At 36.6% G+C, this 12,567-nt stretch overlaps 1 protein-coding gene across 10 annotated transcripts in view; it reads left to right on the forward strand.

The window, feature by feature from the left end:
- The first annotated feature begins 4,806 nt into the window (after positions 1-4,806).
- NPY2R (neuropeptide Y receptor Y2) overlaps positions 4,807-12,567 on the forward strand; it is a 33,054-nt gene continuing 25,293 nt past the window's right edge. For all 10 annotated transcript variants that reach the window (XM_072405958.1, XM_072405951.1, XM_072405959.1 and 7 more), the window contains exon 1: positions 4,807-4,997. The gene's annotated coding sequence lies outside the window, so the exon portion shown is untranslated. The remainder of the gene's footprint in view (positions 4,998-12,567) is intronic.

Below are 12,567 nucleotides of genomic sequence, written 5' to 3' on the forward strand. Positions count from 1 at the left end.
GTTACAAAACCTCTAATGGAACTGGTGAAAGGCCATATGCAGAGAGTTGGACTGCATTACATGAAGCAGTAAAAAGAACAGATAGATAGATGAATAGTGAACAACATACAGTGCTACAAGGGGAATTTGACAGCAGGGTAATAAATCTCTGCTTTCATATGTGTAAGTAAGGAATGTATCTAGATGCTTGGCTGCCATGATGCAGGCTAGGGGTATAAGATACAGCAGTATGTTATGGGGGTAGTGTAAGGTTATAGAGATTAGGGTGTGTGTAGGAGGCATTATAGGGTTGAGTGTCAGGAGCCCTAGCGTTTATATCACAGTGAGGTCAGGGACACATTATTAAATACCAAAAAAAAATTAAAAATCATTTAAAAAGCTGGCGTGTTTTCATATACAAGAACATTTTTCTAACCTAAATCCTACAGATTTCTCAGAGCTTTGCTCCTGAGGGTCATGCTGCTGCTTTATCTGTGTCAATGGATTGTCCCTTTCACTAATGCACAGCAAAGGTGGAGTGTGAAGTGCACAGTACACAAACTGTTATGTCACTCTGCAGCTAAAGGGAACAGGAACATGTACCAGAAACACATTAAAGGGATATAATACAAAAGTTCTACTAGTTCAGCCCCTGAATGCCCTCATCACTATAACGCAATTCACTGAAATAATATAGCTTTTCTCTAAAGGTTTCACCTCAGCATTCTATCTGAAATTTTCTTTATGCTATGCTATGCTACAGACACACTTTTTGTTCTGCTGTGGCAGACAAAAGGTTAAATAACATAATCCTCAGTTTACAATAATTATCAAATGTAGGCTTTCTAACTAATGTGAAGGATATCTTAGACTATCACAAAGGTTTCCTCTGTAATGTTAATTGTTGTACAGTTGACGAAAGGATGGATATTTCCTGGACAATAAATCCAGGCAATATGACAGGATAATTGAAAAAGGTGTCTGTGTGTAGTATTACGTAGTATTATCGTGACACTCATTAAACTAAAGAATGGGTTTAAGCAAGCCAAAAAAATGTCCTCAATGTTAAAAGAACAAGTCCAGTTTAATGTCACTAACTACTACCAGCTAAACCACGGGTGCCAAGTCTTGTCAGAGTGATATTAGCAACATTGGGAAATACGCAGGAAAAATATGTGCACCCCCTTTACAGGACAGCAATATGTGTAGTGTACCAATAACTATTCTTAAAGTGGACCAAATTATCTTTGAGCAAGTGTTTACTTTTTAAAGAAGACTAGCAGATATATTGTGATCAAAATGTAAAAAGTATTGTGATCACAATACAAAATACTGACTTTGTAGGGATTATGGATTTATTGATTTCCACATTCTTAAGAATAGAAGATAAAGAGACATTGCTTTGTGGAACATGTGCTTTAACCAAGCTGGGCACTGCATGGAATAAGATTTTAATAAAATGGATAATGCTGTTCATAAGACTTTGTACTTGGCAGTTTAATCCTCCTGGCAATCTGATTGCAGCATGGTCACATAATCTGTACACTGTAAATAAACAATTGGATAGCAAGCTAACGTTATGAAATAGCTTTTATTGTATCTAAGGAAAGAGCAAGTTATTGATTTGATGATGAGCAAATAATACATTATTAATCAGAGTATAAAGTGAAAATGGAGATATAGCATATTGTTAGTGTACAGACAAATAACCCTGCAACATGTGATACTGAATTACTGATGTTTATTCGTTTATCACAATTTGGTTAAAAACAATTTTTTAGATCTCTTTTTCTCTGGATCATGAAAGTGTAGCTTCAGGAAATTTTCAGCAATGTATATCTTTAATATTTAAACTGTCCTTGTTCTGCAATAATTCCAGATTATTTGGATGCAGAGTGGCTAAAACATTAAATATGTATATTTAAATATTTTTATATTGAGAATATTCTTATATACATTTCCATAGAAATAATTCTTTAGATGAACTGCAGTACAGAAGAAAGAAGCTAGCACAATTGGGAAGGGGGAGGGTGGTAATTTACAGTGAAAGCACTTCATATATCAAACTTTATGACATCACACAGAGATGAGAGGCCATAGAGAGTACTTCCTATATGGTTACATGATCCATACTGCAAAACAGGTCATTAGATATATATATATATATATATATATATATATATATATATATATATATATATTTCACACACTATATATATATATATATATATATTTCACGCTGCTTTTATTCACTTAATAGGAGCGCCTAAGCAGCACCTGTACAGTACATATATAGTGTTCTGTCAGCTTTTAATGTTTTCACCCAACAGCAGGCTCTAACAGTGATAAGAGAGAGAGAGATTCCTTTAAGCCTCAGCTCACATATAAAAATACTTATAATGTCAGAGACTAATTTAAATGTATGTGAATATAATTCACATAATGAGGTTATACATATATTACCATATTACATATGCTCTATTTTGATTGCATTTTGTCTTTAAGTCCTCATGCCTAGCTAGACGTGCTACTCTAGTCCATGAACTCTCCTGTAACCCCCCCCCCCCCCATCTTTTTAAATAAGTTTCTAGCTATGTAGTTTTCCAGGGCAAAAATCCTTACACCTGTGTTGAAACTAAACAAGGCAGTAATTAATTTGTAATAGGAATGTGACAAGATTTTCTTGACTGCAGTTAAAGACCTCTGATTTAAAGTGGAGAGAAAAAAGGCATGATAGGAGATGAAAGACAACATGAAAAAAACATGAAAACAGAAAAAGACATAAAAGGAGAGTAGATGAGATAAGATACAACAATAAATGCTAGGAGATAAGCCAGAAGGGAGAAGTAGACAAGACTGAAGAGGAGAAAAGAGACGAGAAACCAGGAGAAAAGATGACAAGATAGCAGAGAAGGGAAGATAGGAAAGGAAAGGCAGGAAGAAAAGACAAGGCAGGAGAGGAGAAAACAGGAGAGTGAAGAAGGAAAACTGGGAGATAAGAGAAAACAAGACATGAGAGAAGAAGAAAAGCAGGTAGAGAAGACAAGACAGGGGCAACAGACAAGCCAGAAAAGGAGAGGAGAAATGAGAAAACAGGAGAGAAAAGAAGACAAGATAGCAGATAAGAAAAAATAAGCCAAGGAAGATGAGAAGAGACGAAAGGCAAGGAGAGGGGGGAAAGACAAGCCACCAGAGAAGAAGAGAGAGGAGATAACATGGGAGAAGGGAAGACAAGATAGGATATAAGAGAAATCAAGACATGAGAGAAGATAAGAAAGGTTGGAAGGGAAGACAACAAAGAGGGGGAAGTAGGCAAGGCAGGAGAAGAGAAAGGAGAAAACAGGAGAGAAGAGAAGACAAGATAGGAGATAAGAGAAAACAAGACAGAGAAGCTGAGAAGAGAAGAAAGGCATTGAGAGGAAAATAGGTATGAGAGAAGAGAGAGGAGAAAACAGGAATGAAGAGAAGTTAAGAAAGGTTGGGAGGGAAGACAAGAAAAGAGGGGGAAGAAGGCAAGGCTGGGGAAGAGAAAAGAGAGGAGAAAACAGTTGAAGACAATATAGGAGATAAGAGAAAACAAGACAGGGGAGATTAGAAGAGAAAAAAGGCAGGAAGAGGAAAGTAGAGAAGGCTAAAGAAGAATAGAGAGGAGAAAACAGGAGATAAGAAAAAGATAGCAAAAAAAGGGAAAGGGAAGAAGACAAGGCATGAGAGGAGAAGAGAGTGGAGAAAACAAGAGAGAAGAGAAGATAAGAAAGGTTGGGAGGGAAGACAAGAAAAGAGGGGGACGTAGGCAAGGCAGGAGAAGAGAAGAGAGAGAAGAAAACAGGTCAGAAGAGAAGACAAGATAGGAGATAAGGGAAAACAAAACAGGGGAGATGAGAAGAAGAGAAAGCCAGGGAAAGGAAAGTAGACAAGGCTTGAGAGAATAAGATAGGAGAAAACAGAAGATAAGAAAAGAAAGGAAAAAATGGAGAGGGAGGAAGACAAGGCATGAGAGGAGAAGGGAGAGGAGAAAACCGGAAAGAAGATAAGAAGTTGGGAAACATGACAAGACAGAAGAGGGAATAGGCAAGGCAGGGGAATAGAATAGGGAGGAGAAAACAGTGGAGAAGAAAAGACAATACAAAAGAGAAGAGAGGAAAGGAAAGGCAGGGAGAGAAGACAATACATGAAGGGGAAATAGTTAAGGCAGGATAGAATATGAGAGAAGAGAGGATAGGAGATAAAAGAAAACAAAATGAGAGAAGACAAAACAAGGTAAGACAGGAGAGGGGAAAAGACAAGAAGAGAGAAGACAGGAAAGAAGTGAAGATAAGATAAAAGATGGAGTAAGTAATAATAGAGGAGATAATTGTTATGCAAGAGAGAAGAGAAGCACAGGGAGGACAAGACAGGGCTAAGGAGAAGGTAGAGAGACAGAGAGTGGTAAAGAGAGAGAGGAGATATTGCTGTACATCAGCATACAGTTTGTATTTGGTAAATCATGGGGAATTGTCTGTATAATTTATAGAAAATAAACACAAAGTAGCAGACTCTTTCGAGCACTTTGAGGAACTTTTAACATGAAGAATGGCAATACGACAGACATCACAGAGCTCTCTTGGCAGGGTAGCACTCACTATCCCCTTCCATTGAATAAAGCATGTATTTGCTGCTGTGTGACATGCACAGGGCTGTACAATAAGGGATGGGTGGGTGGGAGGTGTGCCTTGTGCACTGACTGGCTCTCTCTATAAAGGACTTTAATTAGCAGCTCTTAGTGGTGAGCAGAGATCAGTGCTGGAAGATCCTGCTCATGTGCTGGGAGCAGAGAACATCTTCATGGTCTATAGATCATCCTATGTATAGATCATCCTATGTATAGATCATCCTATGTATAGATCATCCTATGTATAGATCCAGGAGAATGTGGACCTGCATGGACTCACAACAACGCTTCTACTCCCCTGGAAAAGAATTAAGAGGCTGAACAAGAGGAACTTTTATTGTCACATTCCAAAAAAAAAGCTGACTTTGTAAGTTGTACAAGGCAACTCTTCTTTATGGCATGTTTACTGTAATCAGCAGATAGTGTTGTAGCAGATGTAAGAGCAGCTTATTCCCAGCACAGCACAATAGTTCTCTGATAGCATACAGGGTTAGTGTGGGTTGCATCCAGCCTTCTGTAACCACACTCCTTTTGTAGCTTGTTTCCTAATTGTGTCAATATTATGTTTTCATCATATAGGCAAAGCATACAATAGGGGTGATGTTATCTTGCTGTAGCCACTGTTTTATTCTGGAGGTGAAAGTAATAATATTTTAGCAAACAAATAATATGTTATTTAAATGCTGCAGAGTGTTTAATTAGGTGTAATAAGTATAATTAGTCTGTAAATTAGTCAACACTTCTGTGTTTCAGAAAATGTACTGAGAAAAAAAAAAGCAATATCAAACTGTAGTTGCCAATAGCTCACTGAATCTGTTTCCCATTGAGTCTGGTTGGAGTATGGGGGTTTGTATCCTGCACATTTTATTGTAATAGGATAAGATGGTTAACCAATATTTACCGGTATGTTTGCATTTTATTTTTACGTTGAATAGAGGATACAGGACTGTAGTTTCCACCATTCATTTATTATTATATTCCAGTTCAATTGGAAAAGTGCATGTGTTACACGATATTGCAACCTTTTTAAATTGCCTGTTACTTATAGTAGTATTTGTTTCAGATGTTTCTTCATTTACTATAGTGAGCATCCAATACTGATGGAAGTTAATTAGAAAAACATACAAATGTTTCGGTTACTTAAACTATATTTACATAGATCTAAAAAAAATACCTTTATAGTATCTAACAACTAATATTCATTTCTGCATGAAATTACACATGGCAACATCAGAATAATGCATTGACTTGGCTGCGTGTTGTTTTTATTGCTTTTGTTGCATAAATAATTTACTATCACCAAATTGGCACAGTATATGGATTTTTTTTTCACACAGCATAATAAAGCCATGAGCTTTGTCTACAGATTCACTCTTTACAGGTTAGGAACATTTGCCATAGGCATTTTTAAATATACCAATCTCTTTCCAACTTGTAGTCATAGAATAGGAATTCTCCCATATTAGGTAAGGATACCACAAACCCCATCTTAATTAGGATTTTTTTATGTTTTGTAGTTGCATTTCCTGTATGCATAATTGTTCATCATTAAGTGGATCTGTGTTTTATTTTTACTTTGGTCTGTGAACTGAAGTGAATTAAAAAGGCTATGCCAAAACAGTGTTTACCTGTGGAAGTACAAGCTTCAGTTCTGTAGCAGTGATTAGTCTCTAAATGCTGGTCGGTATACTAGAACCTTGCCATTAATATTATAGTGGAAATGCCAAATTTTCTTTGCTCCATTACTATAATGTGGCCAGAATGAGATACCTTTAACTTCAACCCAAACCCTGACCCTTAAGATAATTATGTCCCTAAAAATATTGCCAAATCTAAACCTACCCTTAATCTAGTCCTTAACAGTAACCACTAACTATAACCAAAATCCCTAAATCTAATAAAACAAAAAACATATTTGCTCCTAAAGCCAATACTCCAAAGCACTCACCCATTTACTTAACCTTACATTTAACATAAATCTATATCTTAAATCTAGCCCTAAGCATTAACCTAAACCCACAACACTAAGGCTTGACCCACCATTAGACTGATCAATAAATCCTAAACCTAACCTGTACTTGTAGCATACATATAACATAACTGTTAAGCTTATGAATAATTTATGTCTGCTTCACCAACAGACAGATTGCATATGCTAATCCCAGCATAGGAGCATGCAATACACTAGCACCTCATTTAATAATATCTAATAGTAACCAGAGAAGAAAAACGGCCTAGGGTTACTAGTTGTTATTATTGACACCACCAGATAGGAAGCCTGCAAATCTTGGACTAATTATTCCTATTAGATTCCCTCTAGAAAAAACAAATTGTATCATCTACCCATGCCAGCCAGTCCCTACCGGTGTCCTTGTGCCTATGTCACCCCTCTTCCCCGTTGTGAGAGAACAGTCAATCCCAATTGACCAAATCACGCAGTCAGTGACGTAGACACTCAAAGAACCCTGCCTACAAGAAGGAAAGAGAGAAAAGTGACCACAGCTTTAGAGTAAACAGGGTATTAAAATTGAAAACACTAAACAATGTTTACTGCAATGCAACTGCTGGATGAGAATGAATTATCAGACATCATTGTTTCAGAAATACAAATATAGTGAAATAATTTGTTCTGTCTCTAGTGTTGCAAGACATCTGATTAAAATGTTTTTATTTTAAATTGTATTTTTTGACCCTAACTTAAAAAAAAAATTGCTAATGCTGGCTTCTTGGACAGATTTCTTTGAGCCAGTCAGTTAAGTGAGATAAATGTGGTTGATCCAGTATTTTGGCACAGTTAATATAAAATGGATTGTATTTAAATTTAAAAAAATCAGTTGCAGCATTAAGTAACTATTTTAGTCTAAAAAAACTTTTCCAAAAATCCAAAACACTTTAGGGCAAAAACTCATGTATTTCTGTAGGAACCAGTATTTGTTAGTTAAGGCAGACTAGACGTAAAGGTGAACTCTAAACTCTAAAGTAAAACTTTAGTAATCACCCCTCACTATTGCAGGACTAAATGCTCATTTTGTTAAGGCATAGTAGCAAAACTTACCTTTTCTGCACTGACAACTGTGGGTGAGGTCTCAGGGACACCCCTTAGAATGTATGGATAATAGACCTGTATGAAAGGGGATGTCGTCTTTGGTCAGACCTACATGGAAGATGCCATGGAAGGGAAGGCTGAAGAGGACCTGTCTAGTGTTATCTGCTATTTTTGTTCTACTATCTATTGTTATTAGGAATGAACTTTTCTAATAAAGCAAGCAGGTAAGTATTAGATCAGAATTGTTCAGTTATTACTTTATTGTTTGAGCTTAGATTTAGAGAGCAGTTAAAATGTCAAGGTTTGCTTAAATTTATTTAAACTTAAATGTTGGTGCTAAGATTAAGATGTAGGTCAAGGGATAAAGTGGATTCCAGCAAAAAACATGCATTGGTAATATTACCGAACAAGTGGCAACTTACTGTTCAATCCAACCACTTTATTATGTAAATCATTAAATGTAAATTTACTACCACGTCCTCTGACTTCAGACTATTCTGCTATTAAATTTTTTTTCTAGGTTTAGCCCAATTTTTTATGTCTTCTGTGGAGTTGGGGTATGTGGTGATTGGGGGTGGTAGTTTTACTGGTTGAAGTGGTTTTCATACACACATTTTTTTTTCTTTTAAGAGATGCAGCAGAATATTTTGAACAAAAGGCAGCTATGAAGTCAAATTATCAGTGAAATTTAAAGCTGGGCTTTCAATACTACAAGTGTAAAAAATAAATCTCTTTAAAAACAAAAAAAAATGAAATCTACGTTAACTTTAAAAATAAAATAATTATTTCTATTTTTTGTAGGAACAGAATCTACAGTTATAGGGATGGATTAAAAAGTAGTCAGAAAAGTTTTATTCTTCAAGAGCTAGCAGGTAATAGTTCTTATAAAGGTCTGTGAACACAGGGAGCACACAAGAAATGTATCCCTCTATCCATTTTACTGAAATGATTCACAGTTCACTTACTTATCCAAATCTATTTCTGTGGAGTGATCTTTCTCTTTCTTTTCTCTACAGCAGTATGGCTCTTTTAGATACAGGGCATGTAATAAGTATGGGGAGTTATTGACAATAGTCAGAACTAGTTCAGAACTAAGAAAGCTACCTGTATGAGTTTTAAAATGTACTTTAATTAACTATTTTTTATATTATTAGCTAACATTCAGCTAATCAGAAGCTGTCATTAGGCAAGATAATGGTGTCTCTGAAAAAGAGTTTACCCTCATTCCATGTACTTCCAAGTTACCTGTACATCCTAAGGTACTAGGACGTACAGGTAAGGACGTACTAGGCCAGAGCTCTCTCCAATGACCAAGAGGGGGATTTTTTTTCAGGGGCACAGTCATTTTGCCCTTTCATCTAACCTTTACTTTAAACTAACCACTAAACCTTATACTTCAAATACAACTTTAGCCAAAACTTTTTTTGATCTTGGATAACTTGGGGAATGGTAAAAATCTTTATCAATTTTAATGCTGCCTGTATCTAATTGTAGGGACTTTGGACCGCACAGGTGTAGGATATAACCTTCATAGGATTTTTATCACTTGTTAAAATATATCAAAGAAGGGGGAGACCTCTGTTACTTTTACTTTAAAACAAATATGACACTAACATGGTGTTTTTATCGAGAGCTTGTAAAAACTAGGTTAACATCAAGAACGAAGAACATTTTCAGCACACTGCTTTGTCTAGGTCCGTGCCTTTCAATGAAATTACAATCTCATATGCCAGCAGTTATAAAGTTCTCCTACTGATTCCTATTGTAACATGACCATCATTCAGCTGTTTATGGAACTCATTTTACAGATAGAGAATACCAAATAGGGATGCTCACAGAATCATGTCAGAATCATATTCCTCAGTTAAAGAGTATAATCCAAAACATATGTTCATTAGGCCTGATGTTTTATTATCTCAGCAGTTTGCAGTATATTTCATAAACATATCTTTTTATTCCGCATTATAAAGGGGCTATACTATATATAAAATATGACATGAGTTTGAAACTCTTCACTGTCCTTCATCAGTGCATCAGTGATGCACTAAATGTATAAACTGAAGCAACACATTAGCTAAAGTGCTATTAGTAGAGTTCTGTGAATGTTCTATGTTAATTTAGCATAGAAATTTAACAGACTGCTATCAAGAGTCCAGACTTACTGCTGGACCAAACAAACCTGAGCAGTAAGCACAGACCTAAATTAATACTTGAAGGAATTACTTGTTCTTCCTAATCTTGTATTTCACTTATACCCCCCCCCCCCCCCCACAACCTCATCCTTGCTGGTACACATAGTGGTCTATTTATACGGCATTGAAGCTGATATTCACAAAATATCCTATGGTGAACAATCAGCCACTCACATTAAAACACATGCAAAGATTCTCCAATGCTTGGTAAATGTTAGGTTCCCCGCTTTAAAAATAGACCCCATAATACACAAATCCTGCATAAATATACATTTCATCTGTGGTAGATGCTCATCACAGCATGTATGTAAAAACCTATTTACCCTTACGGTCTTGATCCTGCTCTTTGGAGTTTCCTCTCCAATCTATACTTTTATTTTATTTATTGTGGCAAGCAGGGCCAGATTTATACTTTTGCTCCCCTAGGCCAGCTAGCTTGTGCTGCACCCCCCCTCAAGAAAGAGAGAGAGGAGGGGAGCATGAAAGGGTAGAGAGGGTAAGAGAGAGGAAGAATGAAAGGGAGAGAGAGACCCAGAGGGAAGGAGGGAAAGGGGAAAAAAGAGAAGGGGGGAGAAAAGAAGAGGAGAGAGAGTGGGGGAAGAAGAAAGAAAGGAGGAAGAGTGAGAAGTAGTGGAGAAGCAGAGAAGGGTGGGGAATTATGGGAAAAGGGGGAGAGAGAGGGGAAAAGGAGTGAAAGCGAGAGGGAATGGATAGAGAGAGTAAGGGGAAGAGAAAAAAGACATACAAGGTAAGAGAGAGGGAGAGAGAAGAAATTTCCGGCATTATTTGCGTCTATAAAACAGTCCAATGCGGGGCCACGCATAGATAGAGATTTCACTGATCCATAGAAGTGAGTGATGCCAGGGATTGTAGTAGCGGTGCTATTTCAATGCAGAGGCGGGCCAGCTGCAGTTCATATTAAGGATTCCTTTGGGCTCTGTTGTATTGACTGTGCAGTAACCTACAAAAATGCTGATATCAGGTTTTATTTAGGTGCTCACACTGCTTGCATTAAAATAAACTTTTAATATTGCATAATAAGAGTAGCAGGCTGCATTCTTTTATGTTTTTACTTGCCTGGAGCTCAACTATCATGTTAGAGTATAGACTGGTTGAAATTTCCTATAGATTGTTATAGTGAATTTTTGTATGTGTGAAAATTGAGTTGACTTGGCTGTCTAATGTGAACTTTGTTATGCATTAGTGCATATTTGCTCTCAGATGCATTATACTTAAACTATTGCCTCAGAAATAATGTATTGTCTGCAATAATATAGCACACATAGATTTATAGAAATATAGAATATTAAATATAGAAACAGGGTTGATGCAGTCACATTGGGAAATGCAGTCTAAGAAAGAACTATGCACATCCAATGCCCTGTTTATAGCAGTTAATGTTATCAACCTGTTATGCGCCCTGGCCCCTATACTAGACTCTTCTATATAATATGTAAACCACTTCCATGTAAAAAATATGGAAATACAATGTACTGTAGATCAGGAGGCTAGAGGTCACATGTGGACCATATTGGGAAAACTTGTGCAACTATAGCCTGATTTTTTTTTCTCCAGGTCAGATGCTTGTTTCCATAAACAGGTAGTCCCCGGGTTACATACCAGATAGGGACTGTAGGTTTGTTCTTAAGTTGAATTAGTATGTAAGTCGGAACATGTACATTATTTTAGTAAATGCAATTAGGACAGATGTTTGTCTCAACATATTATTAGGCAGCATGATGGTGTCAGTTACTGTATAACAACCTCACTGTGAGTTAATCACAAACAAAGCAAAAAAAAAAAAAAACTTTATGGAGCCCAGACATTCAATAACTTCTGGAGCAAGCTGTGCTTTGATATGCAAAAACAAACAGCTGAAGGTTTTTTCTTGGTCATTAAAGAGTTACAGATGTTACAGTTCAGCACCACCCTTAAGATCACCCAAAACCTCAGCTGTGTTTAGCAAAAGATTTCTTCTGCAATTCATGCAAACTGGCCCCCTTCGTCCTGCACAGGAGCAAGCTACAGGAGCGAGTTTGTATCTAGGAGCCGTTTGTATGTCGGATGTCCATAACCCAGGGACTACCTGTACACGTTAATATGAATGCCCAAGCAGCTTGAAAAAAGTCATATACAGGTCATAAACAGGTCAACTGCAGGCCAAGAGTATAGAAGATATATAAACTGAAAGCATATCTACAGTCAGTTCTTATTTTTTGTTTATTTGGGAAAAGAATTAAAAAATTATTTTTTTAGTATACAGTTATAAATACTGTCACCTAAAATGATTTGATGAGCAATAATTTCAGGTGATAACTTGGTAGCACTGGCAGATATGGTAGGGGAGGGGACGAATTTAAGGCACCATCTCCATTTTTATACAATAGTATAACTGTAGCAGTCATTTGTAATCCCACATAGTTGCTCACTAACAACCCCATTCCATTGTGAGACATTTGTACATTTTTACTGGAAAGGATCATTAGCGACAGTTACAAGCAATACAAATCTTTGGAGTGCCTGGACCATTGAAATCCTTGAGTTTTATTATTCTCTGTCTCCCCATAGGGCTGATATTCCCTCACTAAAAATACGTTCACTAGGAGAAAAATGAGAACATATTTCTTTAATAGAGGCAACCCAGCAACAAAAAAAGCACCTTTTAAAAAAATAGAGGTCATCAAGTACCTGCTGAATTA

The sequence above is a fragment of the Pyxicephalus adspersus genome, chromosome 3, assembly GCF_032062135.1.
Source record: "Pyxicephalus adspersus chromosome 3, UCB_Pads_2.0, whole genome shotgun sequence".
NCBI lineage: Eukaryota > Metazoa > Chordata > Amphibia > Anura > Pyxicephalidae > Pyxicephalus > Pyxicephalus adspersus.